Consider the following 27,000-nt stretch of genomic DNA (forward strand, 5'->3'; position numbering starts at 1 on the left):
TAGAATGGGCCACGCCGCTGTGGGAGCGTGGTGACCCTGTGGTTCTGAGCGCTGCTCAGTTCCTCACCTCTCTAAAACAGGTCTTTTTGGGACCATGGGTCACTCACGACACCTCTCTCCAGCTATTAGCATTAACACAGGGCTCCCTCTCAGTCAGCCACTACGCTGTTCATTTTCAGACATTGGCTTCCGAGTTGGAGTGGCCTGATAAGGCTGTCGTAGCTGTTTTTGTTCTGACCAAGCGTCAGATCTTTCCAGATCACCAGTGAGGCCGGATTGAGAGGTTTTGTCGCCCTTCTGATGACAAGCGCTTGGAGACAAAGGACTCAACACACACGGGTCGTGGTCAAATCACTTTATCTGACGTAATGAAATATAAGACATGTTTTTATACCATTTACAACAATATGTGACTCTGGAGCTCATTTGGCCCCCACCATCACCTCAGGGTCGTACGTACCTTGTTTACAATATACCCAGAACACGTTGTTGAGAACAAATATGATAACAAGTATAGTTTCCTTGAAGACAGAGACTACTAGTCTACATAAGAATAATTCTAGCAATAATAAGGCAAAAGGCAATTGAAGTCTTAAAGGCATTTAAAGGGATATAAAAGCAAACCATTAACTCTTCTATATCAATTTCCCCCTTTTGTAAATGGTATAACCTTTGCCACAGGGTCAGGTGATGTCCACAAAGGAGCTACTCTCTCATGGGTCTAGTACCCATAAGGGGGCTTCCTACCTGCTTCACCCATCCACCCTCAGTGTGGACACTCACCTTCCCCATCAGCAATGGCTACCTGGGGTCTATGATACACTACAGAAGGTTCAGCCTTAGATTCTTTTTTTATGCATACATTATTCAGTAGCTTAAGTAATACATATATTAGCGCTTTTACGGCTACATAAAGCAATAAGCAAACCAACAAAATTTGCATACAAGTCTATATAATGCCAAAAATCCATCCTACTAAGCCATTAAACCAATTTACTGGATTTAGGAAAGAGAATGTGTTACCTTACCAGGAGTCTCTGTTTGCACTGTGTTGTTTTAACCATTGGTCTCTAAGTTCACCTACGTTGTCCATACTGGCCTTGATCTGGAGATTGCCAGCAGGGTCGATATAATTACAACAGGTGGGACCAATTATTTGACACATTCCTCCTTCTTTTGCTGTCAGGTAATCTAGTACTATAGTATGTTGGTTAGTAACTATGATTAATTGTCTCTGTATTGTATTAGTCTCATTTAGAACTTCAAGAATCTGGAAAATCTGATCGTCCAGGTAGTCGGTACCTTCCACTAATTTATCCCACAGTTGTGTTATGAAGGGGTATATTAGCATACTACTGAATATTTTGTTATCCCCATCTCTACTAGATGCGGCCTACCATTTGGCTGGGGCTTATTGTCTGCAGCCCTTCTATACAAAGTGTGAATTGGGACTGCTGCTGTGTCTATTTTACTATGAGGAACTATGAAAGTGGCTGGTGTCAGTTTAGCAAGAGTGCAGACCCCTCTTATGTCTGGGCTCACCCACCTGTAGGCACGATGTCCGCAAACCAAGAATACTCCTTCAGGGAGAACACAAACGTGACCAGGGGTCTGTATACATTGGTATAAACTCAAAAGTCCTGACCTACTGCAGGCTTATGGGCACACCAAGTATTATTCATTGGTTTTCCCCTTATACCAGATGTACATTTACCCCTTTCTTTCCTTATTATTTTACCCGTAGATGCTCTACAGCCTTCAATACCATCCTGGTACATCGTCTTATTAACCTGTGTTTGATCATGAGTGTAATTATTGTCCTCACCACAGGTGTCTGCTCCAGTGTGTTGAAGACTGAACCACCGTCCATCATTGGGAATAGGGTCTGAGTGAGGGATCTCAGTCCTCCTCCTGGCGACCATATTTCCGACATCTGAATCATATTCCCGCCACCACATTTGTACCTTTAGGCCGCGTTATATTAAACTGAAACCAGGGATTAGCGGCCCATTCGACTATAGCCAATGAGGCAGATATATCACGGGGCACACCTAGGTTGAGTCCAAGTCTCATTGTGTATGCAGTGTGGGGTTAATACCTCCCATGTCTCCAGAGGTAAGGCTAAGAACGGCATAGTCCTCACGGATACAGGGCTGTGTGTACAGATCCAACAGTCTTTCGGTTTCTGTCCTTCCATGTCCTTTATAAGAAGAGCATGATGCCGAACAAGTTTGTTGTCCCAATCAGCATTTAAGAGTTTGTCCTGTGTCTCTGTAGAGTGCAGTAACCCTGTCACTGCCAGCAAGGTGATGAGGAGAACAGTCATTCTGCTGTTGACAGGACCTTCTTGCAGTGAAAGGCGTGGATCCAGGTGGACTTTCCCTCAAGTTTTACTGAAGTGGATGTGGTCAGCTGGACGTGGAAGGGGCCGTCAAATCATGGGTCCCGGATCCTTCTCACGTGTCTGCGTATAACCACCCAATCACCTGGATTCAGCTGATGCACATCTGCACTGGCATTAGGATCTGGAATGTATGAGAACACATGTTTATGCACCACATTAAGTCTTTCCTGCAAGGCCTGGACGTAGGCTGTCATAGCACCGTGTTGCATTTGTAGCACCTGTGGGAAGTACAGACCAGTCTTTGGTGCACTACCAAACAGGACTTCAAAGGGAGACAAGCCTGTGTTTCTATTTGGAGTGTGTCTGACTGAAAAGAGTGCAAGAGGCAAGCACTCCACCCAGCTCTTTCCTGTGTCTGCCATGGCCTTTTGAATTTTCAGTTTGTGTCCCATTTAGTCTTTCCACTTTCCCACTACCTTGTGGCCTATATGGTGTATGAAATGCTTGCTGTACACCCGGGGCCTGCATGACTTCCCTCATTATTTCTCCCGTGAAGTGTGCACCCCTATCTGTTTCTGTGGTTTCTGGGACACCATACCTGCAGATCAGTTCTTTCATCAGTTTGTCTGTAGTCATTTTAGCATTTGCACGTTCTACCGGATAGGCTTCCGGCCAACCAGAGAAGAGATCTACACATACTGGGATATTTGCATACACTCCTACCTTGGTAGCTGTATGTCGTCAATCTGCCGTCTCTGAAACGGGTAGAGAGGCCTAGGTGTCGCTTTCTTAGGGACTTTTACTGTTTTACCTGGGTTGTGCTGTGCACAGATGAGGCATGATTGTACAAGTTTCGCGGCTGCGTAACTGAAACCAGGAGCGATCCAGAAGGCATCTACCATGGCACACATGTGACTTTTTGAGGTGTGATTGGGGCCATGTGCTGCTTGCGCCATGATTGGGAACAGGGACTTTGGTGGGCACATTTTATCCTTATTCTCCCATACTCCATTTGAGTTCAGCTCAGCTCCCAGTCTCCCCCGGTGTACCTTCTCTGTTTGGGCAGCCTTTTACTGGAGGGATTTCAGGACATCTAGACCCAATGTGGCTGGAATACGCTGACTCCCTGCCACCGTCCACTGCTCTCTCTAGGCCGCCTTGTGCTATTTTAGCAGCCTCGTTCGCCCTTCTATTGCCCTCTACCTCCACGGAGTCACCTTTGTGTGTGCTTTTACCTTGACAATGCCAACCTGGACTGGTAACATCAATGCCTCCATCAATTGTTTCACCAGCTCTGCATTTTTAATGGGCTTCGAATCTGTGAAAATATTAGCGACTTTACCTGCAGCGGCTCTACACGCCTCAGTGAGTGCCTTCAACTCTGCCTCCTGGGCCGACATGTGAGGAGAGAGTGGTTCCGCTCGGATTACCTCATGTGAGGATACTACTGCATATCCACTGTAGAATCGTCCATCCTGGTGGTATCTGGGGCCATCTACAAAAAAGAAACTCAAAGTCTGCATTAGGAACAGGTTTTTCATGAATGTGTGCAAACCCAACTGTCTCCTGACTCATCAGTTCTATGCAGACATGTTCATGCGTCATGTCAAAGTATCCTTCCTCACTTGCTAATACGGTCACCAATTCCCCCTTTTCTGAATCCACAGGCAGGAGGGTGGCTGGATTCAGAACGTTACATCTTTTGAGGGGTGACATACTCAGGAATTAGTAGAGCACACTCAAGTCGGAGCTGTCTGGCCATAGACAGATGTTTTGGTTGAACTTGTAGGAGTATGGCATAGATGTCATGTGGGGAATAGATTGTCAAAAGAAACGTCAGTGTGATCTCACATGCCTTTCCTAGTAGTGCGGCTGCTCCTACCGCACAGACACAATCAATTTTGTGTGAGGTCCCGGGTCACTAAACCTAGGAAGATGCATAGATGCTTAGGTGACCTGGGTAGAGGGAGATCTTGAATTGCCTGTTTCCTGTCAGGTGTCTGGTACCTTCGGCAATATAATGTCCCAACAAATGTCACCTTTTGTTTGTAATACTGTAATTTGTCACGTGAGACCTTGCAACCCTTAGGGTCATCCACGTACTGTAATAGTACAATCAGCGGATGAGGTGATTGCCACTACTCAAGGATCCCTGCCATCGCTGCTGAATAGATGGCAGAGGGTTTCTTTCCCCCTTTTGTGGGTGGACTGTCCAACAATATTGTTCACCTCTATGAGTAAAGGAGAAAGATACTGACAGTCTGTGTGCAGGGGTACAGAGAAAAATGCACCTGCTAAATCAATGACTGTGAAACATTTTGACATTACTGGGATCTGTGACAATATTGTGTGTGTGTGTGTTAGGGACGATTGAGGTCACACTCACTGTATCATCATTAATAGCCCTTAAGTCATGAACCTTTCTGTAAGTGTCAGCAAACCCTTGAGTTCCTTTTTTTTTTTTTTTCTCTTTTTTCCTAATGGGATACAAAGTGGTGTCACAGGGGGAAGATCTTTGCAGTCCAAAGGGGGGGTTTCTTTGCACCAGAACCCCTGCCTTAACATACTCTCTAATATCTCTGCTCGGGGCAATTGATTTGGCTATTGATATTGCTAGGCTCAAGGGGTATTGCTTTAAACAAGGGGGAGTGGTTCCTTCTTTCATTTTAATCATAACAGGGGGAATGGGCAACTGACCCACATCTGTTTTTCCCCTTGCCCAAACAGTGTCTGGCACCTGTCCCATTTCCTCATCCTCAGGCATTTTGGTGTCAGGTGTTAGTTTCACCGCTTTTGTCATATACACCATTGCCGCAATCATACACAAATGTTTATCTGAGAGGGGACTTGTGACTGTAATACCCTCAGGAGAGTACTGTATGGTGGCCTGGATCGCACTCAGCACATCTGCTCCCAGTAAATTCATAGGGGTATTGTCACTAACAATAAGTTTTGTAAGTACCACAATTCCAGCACCTCACTGTTTCTAGGTCCCTTGGTACCTTACTACGTCTCCACTGTTTTCCTTGTGCTCCAGCATACATGACAGGTCGTCTTATTGTCCTTGTTTGCTCAATTTCTTTAGCTACCTTAAGGAGGTCTTTCGGATCTACATATCTCCATTCAGGTCTGGCTGTCTGTACTGCGTCTCGCAAGTCTTTGTTCATACCGTAAATGAATGTATTCACCAGTATTCTAACATCAAGTGGGTTTATGCAAATGTACCCCATGTCTGCCCATTTCAGCTGTAACCGTCCAAAGTACATCTCTACACTCTCTCCTCTTTGCTGTGTCACGTTAATCAGGAGTACAGACTGCTCTGATTGTTCCACTGTAGCCCATTGTCTTAGTGACTCACAGTATGTCTCCCCAGACAGTGCAGATTTATCATCCATGCCCCAAGCCTGATTCTTTGTCACATCTGTGTGTGTCTTAATTATATGTCCTAGTGCGTCACCTGCCTTTAAACTCACCAACCTCTCTAGGTCTGCCCAGGTACACTTATATGTCTGCTGTATTTCCTGTATGTGTCTGTAAAATGGGAATGGTTGGTCTTCAGGGTCAGGCAACTGTTTCAACAAAGCTAGCTGGTCAGAGGGGCTCCAGGGATAATACACCTGCATCTTTCTTATTCTAGTCGCACTGATGGGGTTGGTCGTCTGATGTCTACTGTCAGCTTACTCCTCAAAGGTCAATGTCCCCACTACCCACTCTATTATGTCAGCTTCTTATGTCACTACATATGATCTTGTCTGGACAGGATTTAGCGCAACTCGCTTAGGTCAGTAGCACAGGTCACACAAGTAGCTATTCAGTCTGGGTTTGTCTGAGTCTGATCACAGTGTTTACAAGTCCATCTGTTTTGTCTGAGTCTCTGGTTACTCTTTGTCAATCAAAACATTCATAATACACCTTCCACACTGCTGCACATTCATTCTCAAGCATCATTTATTCACTTGCTATTTTCTTCCCTTGTCTGTGCCTTTTTGTACATCCAAACATTCACACTCTGGTATTTTTGCCTTTTTTTTTTTTTAAATTGGTCCAACCTGTATTACTGCTTCCTTTCTTCTCTGTCTTTTTCAATTTGCATAGCTCTCTTGGATCTCATTGGGGGCACCGACGGTACACAGAAAAAGTTGCCATGGCTTCAACCTTTTTCTGCCGACAGCTCACTTTTCTTCTGAAATGCCCTCCCAGTGTGCCTGGACTTCTGTCTTACAGGCCACACTTAGCAAGTCAGAGAGAGCCTGCCAAGGTGTAGCGGGAAGGCTCCTTGCCTCTCACCCGGTAGACCTACAGGATGTAGCGGGAAGGCTCTCTGCCTCTCACCCGCTAGATCAGCTGGCTAGAATAGGATCAGGCCTGCATCCTTCCAGCCCAGCTCCATGGATTGTTGTGGGAAGGCTATTTCAACCTTAGACAGCTCACCTTTCTTCTGAAATGCCCTCCCAGTGTGCCTGGACCTCTGTCTTACAGGCCACACTTAGCAAGTCAGAGTGAGCCTGCCAAGGTATATCCAGAGGGCTCCTCACCCTCGCCTCTCACCCACAACAATAAAACCTGCTGACTAAAGTAAGAAGTCCCAGGTGTGATAGGACTCTAACCCACTTTATCAGCCGTACAGTCGGCTACCTCCTCTGTTGATACACAATTTGCTATACAAATCAATCACACAACTAGAAGCAGGTTCAAACACATTAATGACCAAACAATCACTTGCAATTTCCTTCTAAATTAGGCACCATATTTTACTTTTAACTTCCAACTTCAATTAAGTACTGTTGCATTAAAATGCACAAATCTTTCAGCGCGTACAAAATTGGAACGATACAGAGAATTTTGAGCACAGCTCACACTCAGCAGAGATAAGAGCGAAGGGAGAAAAAAAACTGCGCAGCGGTATCATTCCCCCCTCCCATCAGAATGCAGCGTTCTTCACTGAATTCTGTAGCTCTTTAGAGTTATCAAAATCAATTTCTACAAAGAAACTCAAAATCACGGGATTTCACTGTAAGAGCAGATGACTGTATAATGAGATTAACTGAGTCTTGCCCCTTTTATGGCCAAATGCATTCAGGAAACTTTACAATGTAATGCCACATATAACACAAGCTATATCATTACTCAATTCATTCAGTCTCAGATGTAGATTTGAAATATCTATAACGCATCTGTCCGGGATTCCACCACAACTAGAAAGGTAACAAATCTCTTGACACAAAAATGATGTGTGATGATTCATTTATACGTGCTCATTCACGGATTTTTTTTTTTTTTTTTCAATTACTCATCTCTCATCTTATTCAGAGGTTCTCATAGACATACATACAAGGATTCACACAGCCTGCCTATCTTGCACTTTGGATTTGATTGACACTTTAACCTACAGCAGTGTCCACTGACACTCCGAGAACACCAAAGCCAACTTCTTAAACAACAAGAAACATTGAAAACCAGAGCAACCAAAAAACCACAGCCCTATACAAAATACAGCCTCATATGATTTACTGCCAATCCAAAACAACAACCACTGCACAGAGTCTATCCCAGACTTTGTGCTACACAGTACACCAGTACACAACCAGTTAGTATATTAGTATATTGCCAGAACAGTTTAACAGATAATACAGATGACAATTATTATCTTATTACTCTATTATTCAACTCTCATACAGACATACTCACCCCTCACTGGTGATGTGGGTTCTTTTGAACCGTGCTGTTACAGTCTTACCCAGAGGTATGTGGACATCCTTAGAGAGGTTGCAGATGCAGAATCAATGTAAGAATAAATGTTCTCACCTGCTGCAGCCTGGATTCTGCATTTTCAACCTCCCAGGAAGCTCCCACATACGGATTCCGAATAGACTGGTTTCCACGGTCCCCGTCGGGCGCCAAACTGTCGTAGCTGTTTTTGTTCTGACCAAGCGTCAGATCTTTCCAGATCACCAGTGAGGCCGGATTGAGAGGTTTTGTCGCCCTTCTGATGACAAGCGCTTGGAGACAAAGGACTCAACACACACTGGTCGTGGTCAAATCACTTTATCTGACGTAATGAAATATAAGACATGTTTTTATACCATTTACAACAATATGTGACTCTGGAGCTCATTTGGCCCCCACCATCACCTCAGGGTCGTACGTACCTTGTTTACAATATACCCAGAACACGTTGTTGAGAACAAATATGATAACAAGTATAGTTTCCTTGAAGACAGAGACTACTAGTCTACATAAGAATAATTCTAGCAATAATAAGGCAAAAGGCAATTGAAGTCTTAAAGGCATTTAAAGGGATATAAAAGCAAACCATTAACTCTTCTATATCAAGGCACTCGTCCCTGTGTTCTGGAGGGGTTTGGTGGAGCATGTCAAAGATGCTTTAGCTACCAGGGAGGTTCCCGTAACTCTGGAGAAGCTGATTACTATCTCCACCCGCATTGATCTCCATTATATTGAGCGTGGGTTGGAGTGAGCTCAATCCAGACAGAGGGTTAGGTTGGCTCCTGCCTTCTCTGTACCTCTTGAACTCACGAAGGTGTCTCGCACCGGCTCTAAGTTGCGTCCGGTGCGAAGCTCCGCACGCTGTTATCAGTGCTGGCAGTTTGGTCACTCGGCTAACACATGTCCACAGTGGTCGAAAAAATGATCACGCCCCGTGGTCGTAGGAGGGGGTCTATCTGATATGAAACCCTTTTCTCCCAAGCTGGTATTCTGAGGGATGTTAGATAGCGGTGCTTCCACCTGGGAGGTAGAGGTTACGGTGGACTCCGGGGCAGAAGAAAATTTCATGTCTTCGTCCTTCGCCCAAAAGCACGCTATCCCACTGGTGCTACTGCCCCATCCCATGACTATCAGGGTGGTTAATGGTGTGCCTTTACCATCTCAGGTGACCCACCAGACAGCACCTCTTGGTCTCTCTATCTCACCATCTCACCAGGAGACCTTGTCCCTGTTCATTTTGCCAGATGGCATCGACCAGGTGCTTCTCGGAGTTCCCTGGCTCCATTACCATTTCCCTCATATTGATTGGTCTTCAGGGAATATACTGGGTTGGAGTAATGTCTGTGAGGGGAGGTGCATGAGGGGCAGGATCCAAGTAGCCTGCACAGAAGTGCCCGCGGACCTTTCCGCGCTTCCTACACACTAACGGCTGTACGTGGACGTCTTCTCCAAAAAGTCTGTGGAGACACTTACCCCGCACCGTCTATACGATTGCCCGATAGACCTATTGCGAGGCACGGAACCTCCTAGAGGCCGCATATATCCTCTATCTCTCCCCGAGATGGAAGCTTTGTCACAATATATCCGGGAGAACCTGGCAAGAGGTTTTATCAGAAAATCGGTGTCACCGGCTGGTGCAGGGTTCTTCTTCGTGCAGAAGAAGAGTGGAGAGTTGCGCCCCTGCATTGACTACAGAGGTCTCAACGCCATTACTATAAAAACAAATACCCTCTTTCTTTAATCTCTGAGTTGTTTGACAGGTTGCGAGGGGCCCAGATCTTTACGAAATTGGATCTACGGGGGGCGTACAACCTGATCCGCATACGCGAAGGAGACAATTGGAAGACAGCCTTTAATACCAGGGATGGCAACTATGAGCATTTGGTCATGCCCTTCGGCCTCTGTAATGCACCCGCTGTCTTCCAGGACTTCATAAAAGACGTCTTTCCCGGTATGCTTTCCACCTCGGTGGTGGTCTATCTGGATGACATTCTCATCTTTTCTCCAGATTTGACCTCTCACTGGTTTTCGACCGTTTGCGGGCGAATTCTCTCTTCACCAAGCTGGAGAAATGCCAGTTTGAGCAGGAGTCCTTGCCGTTCCTGGGCTACATCATCTTGGCCCAGGGGTTGGCTATGGATCCTGCCAAATTGCAAGCAGTAATGGGCTGGCAGGAGTCCCATTCTTTGAAAGAGGTGCAGCGCTTTTTGGGGTCCGTTAATTATTATCGTCAGTTCATTCCCCATTTCTCCACACTGGTAGCTCCTTTAGTCGCTCTCACCAAGAAAGGAGCCAATCCTAAGGTTTGGTCAGAGCAAGTCTCCACGGCCTTTTCTTCTCTGAAGTCCCATTTTGCTGGCGCTCCTATCCTCCACTGTCCCGATGTGGATAAACCCTTTATCCTAGAGGTGGATGCATCATCCGTCGATGCATTAGCAGTCATTTTCCAGAAGGATGCTCAAGGTTGGAAGCATCCCTGCTTTTTTTTTCTCAAAAACCTTCTCACCGGTGGAGAGGAATAACTCCATTGGGGACAGGGAGTTGCTGGCCATGAAACTGGCCTTTTCTGAGTGGAACAGATTCATGGACTTTTAGTGCGCAAGATCTTCATATTCCATGGTAAACAGTGACATTAAACCATAATAAAATGCAGAGTGCAGGTAGCAGGGGAGCAATGAAGAAAAGAGAGCCTGACTGACTATGGCGGTTTCACGCTTGCTTAGTGCTTCAACGGGTCCATCCTTCTTATATGGTGAGCTTATATCCCGCTTCATGAGCCGGGTTCAGAAAGGTGCTGCCCAGTATGGGCTCGCTGGGAATAATGGCTATATTAGAGCCTTTTCTGAGTGGAGACATCTCTTGGAGGGAGCCCGGTTTCCCTTCCAGGTGTCCACTGACCATAAAAACCTGGTCTATTTTCAAACGGCCCAGAGCTTGAACTCTCGTCAAGCTAGGTGGTTGCTCTTCTTCTCCCGCTTCCGCTTCACCTTGCACTATCTGGAGAGAAGAACGTCCGTGCGAATGCTCTCTCTCGCTTGGTGGTCTCAGCGGAGGAAGAGGAGGCTGAGCCTCGGCTAATCGTCCCCATGGAGAGCCTGAGGACCGTGGTCGCTCTTGAGGCTGTTCCGCCGGGCAAGTCCTTTGTCCCTCCTCACCTGCGGCTGGAGGTCCTTGAGTGGGCACACGCGTCCAGGGTGGGTGGTCACTTTGGCATTAAGCGGACCACAACTTCTGGCAATGTCTTATTGGTGGCTGCTAGAGATGAACGATTTGCCATTTTTCGGGTCGAGTCGGGTTTCATGATACCCGACTTTCTCAAAAGTCGGGTTGAACGAAATCGGCCGATTATTGTGAAAAGTCGAAGGCCGACTGAAACACAAAACCCAATGCAAGTCAATGGGGAACTAAGGTCGGCAGGGAGTGGAGGACAGGAAACACATCTACAGTGCCCATTTTAATGCCAAAAACATCAATTCTTATTACTTAAGCTTGTCAACCTTAATTTACTTTATAATAATAGTTAGGCATTGAAAACTGGGGGTTATTTGGCTAAAGTTGTAGGGGGGGGTAGGGCTGGCTCCAGATTTTCGTGGGCCCTGGGCCAAAGAGTGTCACTGGGCTCTTTTATCACATGCCACAATTCATGATCCTCTGATATGGCAGAGAAATAGCGGTACAGTACAATGAAAACTACTTCACTTCTTACATCTCATGACTGAGATACATACATACTACATACTACATACTACATACATACTACATATATACTACATTCATACAACATACATACAGTACATACATACTACATACATACTGCATGTATACTACATTCATACAACATACATACATACATACTACATACATACTGCATATATACTACATTCATACAACATACATACATACTACATACATACTACATATATACTACATTCATACATACTACATACATACTACATTCATACAACATACATACATACATACATGCATACTACATACATACTACATATATACTACATACAGTACATATGTACTGTATGTCTATATGTATGTATTGTATGAATGTATTGTATGTAGTATATATGTTGTATGTCTGTAGCATATTTTATGTATGTTGTATGCATGTAGTATGTACTATGTATGTATGTAAGTTGTATGAATGTAGCATATATGTAGTATGTATGTATGTTGTATGAATGTAGTATATATGTAGTATGTATGTAGTATGTATGTATGTATATTGTATGAATGTAATATATATGTAGTATGTATGTACAGTTGTGGCCAAAAGTATTGACACCCCTGCAATTCTGTCAGATAATACTCAGTATCTTCCTGAAAATGTTTGCAAACACAAATTCTTTGGTATTATTATCTTCATTTAATTTGTCTTAAATGAAAAAACACAAAAGAGAATGAAGCAAAAAGCAAAACATTGATCATTTCCCACAAAACTCCAAAAATGGGCCAGACAAAAGTATTGGCACCCTCAGCATAATACTTGGTTGCACAACCTTTAGCCAAAATAACTACGACCAACCGTTTCCGGTAACCATCAATGAGTTTCTTACATTGCTCTGCTGGAATTTTAGACCATTCTTCTTTGGCAAACTGCTCCAGGTCCCTGATATTTGAAGGGTGCCTTCTCCAAACTGCCATTTTTAGATCTCTCCACAGGTGTTCCATGGGATTCAGGTCTTGACTTATTGCTGGCAACCTTAGAAGTCTCCAGTGCTTTCTCTCAAACCATTTTCTAGTGCTTTTTGAAGTGTGTTTTGGGTCATTGTCCTGCTGGAAGACCCATGAACCCTGAGGGAGACCCAGCTCTTTCTCACTCTGGGCCCTACATTATGCTGCAAAATTTGTTGGTAGTCTTCTAACTTCATAATGCCATGCACACGATCAAGCAGTCCAGTGCCAGAGGCAGCAAAGCAACCCCAAACGCCATGTTTGACTGTAGGGACCGTATTCTTTTCTTTGAATGCCTCTTTTTTTCTCCTGTAAACTCTATGTTGATGCCTTTGCCCAAAAAGCTCTACTTTTGTTTCATCTGACCAGAGAACATTCTTCCAAAACGTTTTTGGCTTTTTCAGGTAAGTTTTGGCAAACTCCAGCCTGGCTTTTTTATGTCTCGGAGTAAGAAGTGGGGTCTTCCTGGGTCTCCTACCATACAGTCCCTTTTCATTCAGACGCCGATGGATAGTAAGGGTTGACACTGTTGTACCCTCGGACTGCAGGGCAGCTTGAACTTGTTTGGATGTTAGTCGAGGTTCTTTATCCAACATCCACACAATCTTGCGTTGAAATCTCTTGTCAATTTTTCTTTTTCGTCCACATCTAGGGAGGTTAGCCACAGTGCCATGGGCTTTAAACTTCTTGATGACACTGCGCACTGTAGACACAGGAACATTCAGGTCTTTGGAGATGGACTTGTAGCCTTGAGATTGCTCATGCTTCCTCACAATTTGGTTTCTCAAGTCCTCAGACAGTTCTTTGGTCTTCCTTCTTTTCTCCATGCTCAATGTGGTACACAAACGGACACAGGACAGAGGTTGAGTCAACTTTAATCCATGTCAACTGGCTGCAAGTGTGATTTAGTTATTGCCAACACCTGTTAGGTGCCACAGGTAAGTTACAGGTGCTGTTAATTACACAAATTAGAGAAGCATCACATGATTTTTCAAACAGTGCCAATACTTTTGTCCACCCTCTTTTTTATGTTTGGTGTGGAATTATATCCAATTTGGCTTTAGGACAATTCTTTTTTTGTTTTTTCATTTAAGACAAATTAAATGAAGATAATAATGCCAAAGAATTTGTGTTTGCAATCATCTTCCGGAAGAAACTGAATATTATATGACAGAATTGCAGGGGTGTCAATAATTTTGGCCACAACTGTATGTTGTATGAATGTAGTATATATGAAGTATGTATGTAGTATGTATGTATGTTTTATGAATGTAGTATATATGTAGTATGTATGTAGTATATATGTATGTTGTATGAATGTAGTATATACCAAGCATGTATGTAGTATGTATGTATGTTGTATGAATGTAGTATATATGTAGTATGTATGTAGTATATATGTATGTATGTTGTATGAATGTAGTATATATGTAGTATGTATGTAGTATGGATGTTTTTTTGCTTTTTTTTACATTCAACACATTAGCCAGATGATGGGACTACTACTGTCCCATCATTGGCTAATGTGTCAATCACTGTCACTGTGGCAGGCATAGCCCGATGGGACTTGTAGTCCCATCGGACGATGCATGCACACACACACAACCCCCGGCAGGCCCGCACAGACCCCCGTCAGGCCGCACAGACCCCCGTCAGGCCCACACAGACCCCCGGCAGCCCGCACAGACCCCCGGCAGGCCCACATAGACCCCCGGCAGGCCCGCACAAACCCCACGGGGTATATACACATGCTCCATGTTTTGGAATCTGGAGGTGTATATGTCATACGCTCACCGTTAGTTTTCCAATAAAATGTCCAGACAATAGGGGCAGCAGAGAGCTGTTCGCTCCAAAGATCACAGCGGGTGGTATTCATGACCTTCCTGGCCTGTGTTATTGTGAAATTGTTTGATTAATAAATTCTTGGCAAATTATTTCCTGACAGCTGTCACCATTAATTCTTTATACAGGCCGATAGGACATCAGCTACAGGTACTGTATTGCCTCAGGGGTGAGGTTTACAGAGCAAGAGGAACACATCTATTAAACTCTTTATACTTAATCCAGAAAGAAAGGCAGTGTGTATAAAAAATATAAAAGATTACACGAAATGGGAACAATTTGATATATAGAAGTGCATAAAATAAAAAAGGAATTCCGAAATAGAATAATTAAACTTGACGTAACCGAAATGGCTCAGAGCTTTGCTAGGGTTATACTCCAGGAAACTGGACAAAACCTACAGCAAGCTGCACCTTCTAAGAACTGACAAATGACTCAGACCCAAATACTGCTTTTTATTAGCTCAAAGTTACGCCCACAAACCTCCACTTGATGAGCTCATGTGGAGCCAGATTGTGGGATGTGATGGGTCTGTTAGAATTTTATGAGATGCCCAACTCACAGAATGTCTTTGGCCCTTGAAGTGCCAGGCAGTAGATATTGACATCTTATTTCTTATCATGATTTTGCCATTACGTCAAGTAACAAATATGGGTTGGTTTGCATAATCTATAGGACCAATATTAAGTTGGAGGGGTTCTAGTGGCTGTACGGCAATATGAGTGAATGCTTTCTGTTCATCCCTTTGCCACTACACTGAAAATATATATCCCATAAATATCAGATCAATACAAAACAGTAATACTCATGTCTGGCCCAGTAGAGACACAAAACCTGGGCCACTCTCAAAAAAATCCTTTGAATCCAGGAGGCTTTTTCCTTAGAACAAAGGTAGCCTCAACACTTCTCTTCCCCTGTGAACAGATCTCAAAGCTTACTGTCTTTTCCCCAACAGATTTCCTGTTTTAATTACCTGGACACTGCGAGAGGTGTCTGCTTCAAAGGGAGGTTGAAGCTTTTTCTATGTTCCCAATTTTTTTAATTTCCCTTGTTCTAATTCATTTATTTCTCCCTTCCCCATATGTTCAATGTGAGGTACTACTTCAAATGGAGGTGTCTTTATGGGCATTATTTTTTTTTTCAATAAATAACAAAAGACTGACTGGCGCTTCCAAGCTAATGTGAACAGGTACATACCAGGAGCAGCCACCTCCATAAACAATATACAAAAAAGTTGCACTCTGTCATGCTAAAGCACGTAGACATGGAATATATAAAATATGAATAGCAATACTGCTCTGGATAATAAGAAACAATTAAGACACTTAGCACATCATTTGACAAATTCATGCATGCCCAGCAACCAACAACAAGGTGGTCTCATGGTGCTGGGACCCTATGTGTCAAGTGTAAATACCTCTCTTAGACTGAAGTCTGAATTCCTGGGTAAATGTGGATATTTGGATGAGATCACCTTGTCGTTGGTTGCTGGTCATGCATGAATTGGCCAAATTGTGTGCTAAGCGTCTCAGTTTTTTTCTTATTATACAGAACAGTAATGCAATTCATATTTCATATCTTCCTTGTCTACATGCTTTAGCATGACAGAGTGCAACTTTATTGTATAACATTTTTTTCTGACACACTCAAACAATCTAAATGAACAGATCAGCTTTAGTACAATTCTTTTGTTAACTGATTGTCTCTAGATCAAAAATGTCTTAAGTCTTATGCCACTAACTTTAAAAGACCCCAGCCTCCTAATAGGGGTATACTAATGAGCCTTCTGCTTTAGTTTACAGCTTAGCTTATTTATTCTACATCAATCAGATTATTATGTAATACTAGCTGAAGAGCCTGGCATTGACCTGGCATAGTAACTAACTACGGTTAGTTATAACAAATTAAAATGATTATATCTATATATATATATATATATATATGTAAAGCTGAGTGTATAGCCCCGCCCACTACGCATAGCCGCATTCACTATAATATCCCACATCATCCCGTCAGTCAGAGCTACCGGACTACTAATATCCCACATCATCCCGTCAAAGCCACCGGACTACTACCCCTAATATCCCACATCATCCTGTCAGCCATAGCCACCAGACAACTACCACTAATATCCCACATCATCCCGTCAGCCAGAGCCACCGGACAACTACCATTAATATCCCACATCATCCCGTCACAGCCGACGGACTATTACCCCTAATATCCCACATCATCTCATCAGCCAGAGCCACCGGACTACTACCCCTAATATTCCACATCATCCCATCAGCCAGAACTACCGGACTACTAATATCCCACATCATCCCGTCAAAGCCACCGGACTACTATCCCTAATATCCCACATCATCCTGTCAGCCATAGCCACCAGACAACTACCCATAATATCCCACATCATCCCATCACAGCCGCCGGACTACTACCCCTAATATCCCACATCATCACGTCAGCCAGAGCCACCAGAGTACTACTCCTAATATCTCACATCATCCCGTCAGCCAGAGCCACCGGACAGCTACCACTAATATCCCACATCATCCCGTCACAGCCGATGAACTATTACCCCTAATATCCCACATCATCTCATCAGCCAGAGCCACCGGACTACTACCCCTAATATTCCACATCATCCCATCAGCCAGAGCTACCAGACTACTAATATCCCACATCATCCCATCAAAGCCACCGGACTACTACCCCTAATATCCCACATCATCCTGTCAGCCATATCCACCAGACAACTACCCCTAATATCCCACATCATCCCATCACAGCCGCCGGACTACTACCCCTAATATCCCACATCATCACGTCAGCCAGAGCCACCAGACTACTACTCCTAATATCCCACATCATCCCATCAGCCAGAGCCACCGGACAACTACCACTAATATCCCACATCATCCCGTCACATCCAACGGACTATTACCCCTAATATCCCACATCATCTCATCAGCCAGAGCCACCGGACTACTACCCCTAATATTCCACATCATCCCATCAGCCAGAGCCACTGGACTGGGGTCAGAACCAGAGCGCTGAGTGGAACGGTCCTAACTTGCATACCGGGGATCCCTTTACAAGATGCCTGGCGGCAGAACCAGAGCACTGAGTGAATTTGCCCTGACTTCCATATGAATGATCCCTTTAATAGAAGCCTGGGGTGAGAATCAGAGCGCTGAGGAATTTACCCTAACTTCCATACAGGAAATCCCTTTAAGAGAGGCCTGGGGTCAGTACCAATGCGCTGAGTGGATTTGCCCTCACTTCCATACCGGGGATCCCTTTAAGAGAGCCTGGGATCAGAACCAGAGCGCTGAGTGGTTTTGCCCTGACTTGCATACCATTGATCCCTTTAATAGAACCATGGGGTCAGAATCAGCACTGAGGGATTTGCCCTAACTTCCATATAGGAGATCCCTTTAAGAGAGCCTGGGGTCAGTACCAGAGCATTTGAAGGCAATTGCCCTGACTTCCATACCGGGGATCCCTTTAAGAGAGGCCTGGGGTCAGAACCAAAGAGCTGGATGGATTTGCCCTGACTTCCATACCAATGATCCCTTTAAGAGCCTATGGAATGGAGGATATGTGATGGGTATATAGGCACGGGAGGGGGGATTCATTTATGTCGTGCTCTCTGCTCTTTTTGGGGGGCAGAAAATGGCTGGGAGCTTATGTTCCCAGGGATGCTAGATTTCTCCCACCATGTCAGTGTCTGCTGAGGTGTTGTCAAGTGGGAAAACTTGCTCATAGCAACCAATCTCAGCTTAGCTTCTTTTAACCAGCTCTGGTGAAATGAGAGATGCTTAGTGATTGGTTGCAAGGAAAACTGTTGCTCATAGCAACTAGTCACAGCTCAGCTTCTTTTGAACAGCTCTGGTGAAATGAAAGATGCTTCGTGATTGGCTGGTGATACACACACACACACACACATTCAGTTTTATATATAGAGATACCGGACCTTTATCTATTTACCATTGAATACATAGGTCCCGGATGTTTGAACAATGACAATTCTTACCAGCCAAACTAATTTCCTGGTTCATTATGTATGTACCTATATACAGTAGATTGATTTTTTTTTCTCCTCCCCATTGCTTGGGTCATAACCTAAGACCGAGATTCATCTGTGAAAACAAAAAGATAATGGATGGATGCTTTATCTATATGCCTTTACATTTCCTAATTCATCTGTCATTCTCTACATTTGGGATTTTCATTATGACACTGATTGGATGTCAGTTTGGTGACTTTTGCCACAAATACCCCATCCTTGGCATCATTCCTATATTGACTCATCCCTCTATGTCCCAGTCATGGGCCATGAAGATAGATGTCCCTGGGCCAATAGGAATGGTTTCCCTTTGTGGATTATGAAATAGGCTTAGCCTAGTGAATCTCTCATTTCCCCTCCCCCTGGGTCATGCCACTGAGCGCAATCCCTTGGAAATTTCCATGTGTTTATAGGGGAGTATGGTATTATAATTAGACCACTAGCAGGCATCTCCTTTGAAGAACTTCCGACTGTGTGACTCTCTCAAGTCAGGTGGTTGCTCTCTGCACTCCAGTATATGATGAGGTCAAATGTTAGCTCCTCCCACAGATGCATCTCAGACGTGTCTCTATGTTAACCTCCTCTGATGATGCTGACCAGACGGGGCGCTCCATTTTCAGTATACAATATGATTAATGCCTCTCATTGCACACTGTAGATATGCAACTAGGATGTGTCACCATGGTAATCTCCCTCTGGTTACGCTGCCCAATGAGAAGGCCTGCTTCAGACACTTCACAACAGGAACTCCCACCAGTTTAACTCAACACTGACCCGTGTCGGAGGTAATGTCGGACACTGAGGGAGGAGTCTTCCCCTTTTCTATTTAAACATGTACACAGCATTACTATCCTGCTCAGACCCTGCATCTCTACAACCCTATACTCCGCCGGTTTATAGGGTGTCTTGTCATTATAGGCACCCATTTAAATGTGCCCTCTCTGAGTGTATATAAGGGTTCTTATATCAATTAGACCCTTATTTTACTGTCTCCATTATTAATTCCCATAATTCCCATGAGGAGTCCCATGCCACAGGTGGACGAAATGCGTTGGGTGGGAAAATTAGGAACACTTTTAGTGGGACGGGATCACAATTTAGCTCTGTCCTTCTCAAGACGGGAGATCTCACATGTGGCACGAAAAGGAGCTTAGGGATACCTATCTGGTCATAGTCCCCTCTTGAATCCATGGACTGCTTCTTCTGAATTAATTAAGGGTGAGAGTGAACCATTTTTTTTAACTGCACTGGTTTACAGTGGGTATGGAGAGTAATGGAGAGTATTCAGATCCCTTTAAATTGTTCACACTTTGTTTCATTGCAGCCATTTGGTAAATTCAAAAAAGCTCATTTTTTTCTCATTAATGTTCACTCTGCACCCAATTTTGACTGAAAAAACAGAAATGTAGAAATTTGTGCACATTTATTAAAAAAGATAAACTGAAATATCACATGTTCAAAACTATTCAGACCCTTTGCTCAGACACTCATATTTAAGTCACATGCTGCCAAATTTCCTTGTGATCCTCCATGAGATGGTTCTACTCCTTCATTGGAGTCCAGCTGTGTTTAATTAAACTGATAGGGCTTGATTGGAAAAGGCACACACCTGTCTATATAAGATGTCACAGCTCACAGTGCATGTCAGACCAAATGATAATTATGAGGTCAAAGGAACTGGCCAAGGAGCTCAGAAACAGAATTATGGCAAGGCACAGATCTGGCCAAGGTTACAAAGGAATTTCTGCAGTACTCAAGGTTTCTAAGCGCACAGTAGCCTCCATAATACTTAAATGGAAGATGTTTGGGACCACCAGAAGTCTTCCTAGACGTGGCAATCCAGCCAAACTGAGCAATCATGGAAGAAGAGCCTTGTTGAGAGAGGTAAAGAAGAACCCCAATATCACTGTGGCTGAGCTCCACAGATGCAGTAGGGAGATGGGAGAAAATTCCCCAAAGTCCACTTTCAATGCACCCCTCCACCAGTTGGGCCTTTATAGCAGAGTAGATTGACAGAAGCCTCTCCTCAGTGCCAGACATATGAAAGCCCACATAGAGTTTGCTAAAAAAACACATGAAGAACTCCCAGACTATGAGAAATAAGATTCTCTGGTCAGATGAAACGAAGATAGAAATTTTTGGAGATAATTCTAAGTGGTGAAGAAATCCAGTGAAGAAAACCAGGTACTACTCATCACCTGCCCAATACATTCCCAACAGTGAAACATTGTGGTGGCAGTATCATGCTATTGGTGTGTTTTTCAGCTGAATGGACAGGATGATTGGTTGCAATTGAAGAAAACATGAATGCGGCCAAGTATAGAGATCTACTGGATGAAAACCTCTTTCAGAGTGCTCTGGACCTCAGACTTGGCCAAAAGTTCACCTTCCAACAAGACAATGACCCTAAGCACACAGCTAAAATAATAAAGGAGTGGCTTCAGAACAGCTCTGTGACCCAGCCAGAGCCCTGACCTAAACCGAATTGAGCATCTCTGGAGAGATCTGAAAATGGCTGTCCACCAACATTCACCATCCAACCTGCTGGAACTGGAGAGGATGTGCAAGAAAGAATGGCAGAGGATCCCCAAATCCAGGTGTGAAAAACTAGTTGCATCATTCCCAAGAAGACTCATGGCTGTACTAGCTCAAAAGGGTGCTGCTACTCAATACTGAGCAAAGGGTCTGAATACTTATGACCCTGTGATATTTCAGTTTTTCTGTTTTCATAAATTTTCAAAAATTTCTACATATCTGTTTTTTTCAGTCAAGATGGGGTGCAGAGTGTACATTAATGAGAAAAAAATGACCTTTTTTGAATTTACCAAATGGCAGCAATGAAACAAAAAGATAAAAACTTTTAAGGGGTCTGAATGCTTTCCGTACCCACTGTATCTGGGAACTTTCACGAGTATTATGTTTTATCACTTTATTTTACATGTTTTTTGTAGGCCAAGCCTTCATTTTTATTTGATGGTAATAATAAACATTAGATTTTAACTGATCTAATACATATCTAATCCTTGGTGATTTATATATTACTAGCTGAAGAGCTTGGAGTTGCCTGGATATAGCAACTAACTGTGGTTAGTTATAACAAATAATACTGATTATATATACCTGTATGTCATCTCCTTGTGTACATAATATATACCTGTCTGTCATCTCCCCTGTATATAGTATATACCTGTATGTCATCTCCACCTGTATATAGCATATACCTGTATGTCATCTCCCCTGTATATAGTATATGCCTGTATGTTATCTCCACCTGTATATAGTATATACCTGTATGTCATCTCCCCTGTATATAGTATATGCCTGTATGTCATCTCCTTCATAATGGCCACCATGGTCACCAACCATCTTGAAAAGTTTCCCCCTCCCATATACTAATGTGCCACAAACAGGAAATTGATATCACCAACCATTTCCATTGTATTTAGGGGTATCCATATAAATGTCCCATCCTGTATATTCTATAGATCTACCTGTCTGCTTATTTTTCTATGTATCTATTTTTCTATTTTATTTGGTCATACGTAAATTCACTGTATATATATTATATCTTTAACATCTGCTCAGTTTTGCTTTATGTCCTTGAACAGCACAATTATTGGTATTTTTTTTTAGATTTTGTCTGCTGTCATTTTTTCTACGTTATTATTCAGGTGATTTTGATCATTAATTCATGATATTAATATATATGTAAAATATTGAATGAATTAAAGACTTGAATTAAAAACCTATTTTGCCTCACTAACCACAGCTGCTTTAATACCCTGGCAGCCTATTGTTAATGCACCCATTACAATGCACTGTTGATTTCTGCATTCAATTTATTGCATTTTGCTTCACTATAGTAATATGTCTCCTTTGTCTGGAGGGAGATGCAAATGTATATTAAAGTATCTTGTGATTGATACTTGATATTGGTTATGGAAATTACATATTCATCAAAAGAATCTAGTGAAGTAAATTAATGCAGCTTGAAAATAATTTTGTTTTATTATTTCTATAGTATAGACGACTAGCAAGACTTATCATGAGACAACCGATGTGCATTATAATGTATTTTACCTGCACGTTAACTTTAATTTAATCTTTTTTTCAGTATCAATGGACTGTACTGTCGGCCCCACATATTACTTTGCATATGTGTAACTCATTCAGACACGATAATCAAAATGTTCCAGCTCATTCTTTCCAAGTAATGCTAGTGCTATTAATGATCTGTGCTTTCTCCTTTTTCCCATCTGATAGATGTCAGTTTGTAGCAGTTCATTTTTCCCACAGGAGTTCAAGTTCTCATTTTTCAAAAATGTCTATTTTGTAATAGCAATAGGCCCACCAAAACAGAGACTAAATAAAAGGAGAGAATGAGGGTAAAGTGGAGAAAAAAGTATTTAGTCAGCCACCAATTGTGCAAGTTCTCCCACTTAAAAGATGAGAGAGGCCTGTAATTGACATCATTGGTAGACCACAACTATGAGAGTCAAAATGAGAAAACAAATCCAGAAAATCATCTTGTCTGATTTGGCAAGATTTATTTTGCAAATTATAGTGGAAAATAAGTATTTGGTCATTAACAAAAGTTCATCTTAATATTTTGCTATATATCCTTTATTGGCAATGACAGAGGTCAAACATTTTCTGTAAGTCTTCACGCAGTTGGCACACACTGATGATGGTACACTGGCTCATTCCTCCATGCAAATCTACTCTAGAGCAGTGATATCTTGGGCTTGTGGCTGGGCAACATGGACTTTTAAATCCCTCCAAAGGTTTTCTATGGGGTTGAGATCTAGAGACTGGCTAGGCCACCCCAGGACCTTCATATGCTTCTTACGAAGCCACTCCTTCATTGCCCTGGTGGTGTGCTTGGGATCATTATCATGCTAAAAGACCACTTCCCGTTACATCTTCAATGCCCTTGATGATGGAAGGAGGTTTGCACTCAAAATCTCACAATACATGGCCCAATTCATTCTTTCACGTACACGGATCAGTCGTCCCGGTCCCTTTGCAGAGAAACAGCCCCAAAGCATGATGTTGCCACTCCCATGCTTCACAGTAGGTATGGTGCTCTTTAGAATAAACTCAGCATTCTGTCTCCTTTAAACACAACAAGTTTTGTTTCTACCAAACAGTTCTACTTTGGTTTCATCAGACATTCTCCTAATACTCTTCTGGGTAATCCACATTCTCTCTAGCAAACTTCAGATGGGCCCGGACATGTACTGGCTTAAGCAGGGGGACATGTCTGGCACTGCTGGATCTGAGTCCCTGGTGGCGTAGTGTGTTAGTGATGATAGCCTTTGTTACAGTGGTCCAAGCTCTATGCAGGTCATTCACTAGGTCCCCCCTGTGTGGTTCTGGGATTCTTGCTCACTGCTCTTGTTATCATTTTGACCTCATGGGGTGAGATCTTGTGTGGACCCCCAGTTTGAGGGATATTATCAGTGGTCTTGTATGTCTTCCATTTTTTTGTTATTGCTCCCACAATTCATTTCATCACACCAAGCTGCTTGCCTATTGCAGATTCATTCTTCCCAGCCTGGTGCATGGGTACAATTTTGTTTCTGGTGTCCTTCGACAGCTCTTTGGGCTTCACCATAGTAGATTTTGGAGCGTGACTGTTTGAGGTTGTAGACAGTTGTCTTTTATACTGATAACAAGTTCAAACAGGTTCCCTTACCACAGGTAATAAGTGGGGGATAGAGGAGCCTCTTAAAGAAGAAGTTACAGGTCTGCAAGAGCCAGAAATCTTGCATATTTTTGGTCACCAAATACTTATATTCTACCATAATTTGTAAAATAAATCTTGCCAAATCAGACAAGGTGATTTTCTGGATTTGTTTTATCATTTTGATTCTCATAGTTGTGGTCTACCTATTATGTCAATTACAGGCCTCTCATCTTTTTATGAGGGAGAACTTGCACAATTGGTGGCTGACTAAATACTTTTTTCCTCACTGTATACTGTAGAGTAGTCAAATTATTGCAATGTTTGCCTTTATTGAATCATTTTTTGCAAAGTTGGCAGACAACATGAGTTGGGTCATCCTTTGAAATCTCAAGAAAGACCCAGGCTGGGCAACCCTTGCCACCGCTGCGAACTGCAGATTCGCGACTAGTACTGGCCACAGCCATGGTTGTGGCTGAAGATGCAGTGCTTCTCGTGATTGCATCACTCCTTGTCTGTGCAGCAAGCCACATCATAACCTCCTCAACTTCCTCTACCTCCTCTGCTGAGCTGCTCAGCAGAGTGCTTCTGGGTTCACAACAAGTGAGCTCTACAGCCTCATTGTCATCTTCTCTGTTCTCTCACTCCTCACCCTGAGAGTCACCCTCTTCCTTTTTCCGCCCTGATAGCATAGTTCAGTCTTTGTGCGCCTCAGGTTTCTGACCCTCATCAGGATCACCACCATCTGGTGATCAATGTGTGGAAATGAGGGTCTGGATTCTGCTTAGACCCTACTTTGTCCGGCTTTGAATCCAACTGAAAACATTTTGGGCATCAGTGCAGATGCTTTCCTCCTTTTGAGTCTGTGAATATTTGGAGCAGACCTCTGATGCCCATGGAATGGAATGTGTGAACATTTCTGCCGACTCGCACATGTGTGGTTCCCCACAGTCAGTGGGGCGGTTGGAGAGTTGTGACACAGAGCAAAACAGGAGGTGTATTACATACGGATTTATTTGTTAAGAGGACAGATTGGAATAACATGTTACGTTTCTCCAGTGAGCATCCTAGAAACATGATTGAGTCATTATCTTGGAGTCAACTATTGAGGGTTAGAAGGGTAGTCTCTTGTGATACCCTGATTGATAAATGCTTGGATGAAATGTGTAACAAATTTCTTGCCAGGGGGTACCCGAGAGCTAGTCTGATGGAATTTAAATGAAAGGTTTTGGATAAGCCCAGAATTGTTCTTTTGTTGCCGAAAGAATCTGTTACATTTAATAAGAGGATACTTTTTGTAACATCCTATAATAGCATGAGTAACAGGGTTTCTGGAATTATGAGAAAACACTGGCCATTACTGAAGAAGGGACATACAAATATTGATGAATTTAAGCTGCCACCGCTCTTCTCATGCAGGAGGAACAGGAATTTGAAAGACGAATTGGTTGCATCAGATATCGGCAGTTCCAAAAGGATTTACAGACAACTTTGAGTCGCCCAAGTCTTGGACATTTTCCTTGCCTTGGATGCGCCTGCTGTAGTAATATGCTTAAGGGATGTCAATTTTTCCACCCTCAAACGGTTAAACATTATAATATTTTTAAACGCTATACTTGTACCAGCAGTTATGTGATTTATGTGTTAAGCTGTCCATGTGGACTTCTCTATGTGGGGGAGAACTCTATGGAAATGAAAGTGAGGATAAGTAAACATACAAGTACTATTAGGACTGGGTTGGTTGATCTCCCTGTATCGCAACTTTTCAGGGAGATGGGCCACTCAGTGAACCAATTACGTTTCAGAGTAATTGATGATGTACTTGTGATGAGAAGAGGAGGGGATAGGATTGCTTTATTAAAAAAGAAAGAACTTAAATGGATTTTTGAATTGGATACCTTGAGGCCCAAGGGCATGAATATTGAATACAATCAGCAAAGTTTGTATATTATAGGGTGATTGTGGGCTGATGTTGCGGAATTATTTTTTATATCTTAATCTTAGTGTATTGTTTTTAACCCTTTTTTTGTATTTGCCTTAGAGTTCCCTCCTGATTACCTTTTGGATTATGGGCTGGATATAACTGAAATGGTTATATGAACATCAATATCAAATATGTATTTGATTTTGACATATATGTATGAAGATGGTCTATTTTGTATGTATCTTGTGACTGTAGAACATAATATTGCCGTCCGTATTGATATTATTGAGATCCTTTTTCTGGGGTTAGGTTTTTTGAAATTGTATGAGGTTCAACTCTATATGGAGGATTGATGCTATATGGCCCAAAACCCTTGGGATATCCATTCGAATAGATTAACAATTTAATAAGTGTGGAATGGTTGATACATTGGGTTATAATTTTTTGGATGTAGTATTAGCAATATTCTTTATATTTTTGTCAATTTTGGATTACCCACTGTGCTCTGGCTCCTGTGATGGTATTGTTATATTATTCATGTGAGAATGAATTAGTTTAATATATCTATTGAGACATCTATTTATAATTGTGCAATGGAATGAGGTTGTATGTGTATAAGAAGGGCAGTCTCTAATGATTGTAAGCATTGTATTCGAGCATTGTAAGCATTGCAAACATATTTACATTGTATTTTTTATGGTAGATATGTATGTTCTGTG

The 27,000-nt window shown here is 42.8% G+C and overlaps 1 long non-coding RNA gene across 1 annotated transcript; it reads right to left on the bottom strand.

Moving 5' to 3' along the window:
- Positions 1-340: 340 nt before the first annotated feature.
- Positions 341-11,533, bottom strand: LOC141096724 (uncharacterized). The gene is made up of 2 exons (XR_012233762.1): positions 8,033-11,533; positions 341-2,525 (listed from the first exon to the last, which is right to left on the bottom strand). It is a non-coding gene; the product is annotated as an uncharacterized lncRNA (long non-coding RNA).
- Between the last annotated feature and the right edge of the window lie 15,467 nt (positions 11,534-27,000).

The sequence above is a fragment of the Dendrobates tinctorius genome, unplaced genomic scaffold, assembly GCF_039654945.1.
Source record: "Dendrobates tinctorius isolate UK_male_01 unplaced genomic scaffold, ASM3965494v1 ptg000079l, whole genome shotgun sequence".
In the NCBI taxonomy this organism is placed as follows: Eukaryota; Metazoa; Chordata; class Amphibia; order Anura; family Dendrobatidae; genus Dendrobates; species Dendrobates tinctorius.